This window comes from Galeopterus variegatus, unplaced genomic scaffold (assembly GCF_000696425.1).
Source record: "Galeopterus variegatus unplaced genomic scaffold, G_variegatus-3.0.2 Scaffold17283, whole genome shotgun sequence".
Classification (NCBI taxonomy): Eukaryota; Metazoa; Chordata; class Mammalia; order Dermoptera; family Cynocephalidae; genus Galeopterus; species Galeopterus variegatus.
In genome coordinates, this window is record NW_007743394.1 from 5,700 (window position 1) to 6,201 (window position 502).

A 502-nucleotide genomic window follows, 5' to 3' on the forward strand; every position below is an offset into this window, starting at 1 on the left:
ACAGGTACTCATGGCATTCCTCAAATACTTTCCTGTGTTTTCCCTTTCTGCCACTTTCCGTTTGCAAGCATAGAATATTCTCTCCAAGATGTCTGTCTGATGATACCCAAAGGCCCTTCAAGGTCCTGTTCAAACAGCACTGCTCTAAGTAACATCTTCCCTGACACAACTTGAAGTCTTCTCTCCTTCTTCTGTGTTCCAGAAACAATTTATACCTCTTAGTGCCCATACTCATTTTGTTCTTTTTAATACAGTTATTTTTGCATCCCATTTCTTCAGAGCATAAACTTGAAAGCATGGACTAGGTCTTGCTCATCTGCATTCCTCAAGATGTTTAAAACCAACACACGCTGGTTAAAAAAAATAAGTAAAACCAACACGTGGAAATAAAGCAAACTCAAAAATTTATAAAGTAAATAAATAGCTAGGTCATGAGTAGAGGAAGGACAATGACTATTTTAAAAAGAAATGTAGTTGTGCTGCTTCACGGCCTCTTCTGCTG

At 38.0% G+C, this 502-nt stretch overlaps 1 protein-coding gene across 1 annotated transcript in view; it reads right to left on the reverse strand.

Annotated features, from left to right (window-relative positions):
* The window catches only part of LOC103582674 (leucine-rich repeat-containing protein 37A3-like), a 21,822-nt gene that overhangs the window by 685 nt on the left and 20,635 nt on the right, over nt 1-502 (reverse strand). The window lies entirely within an intron of this gene.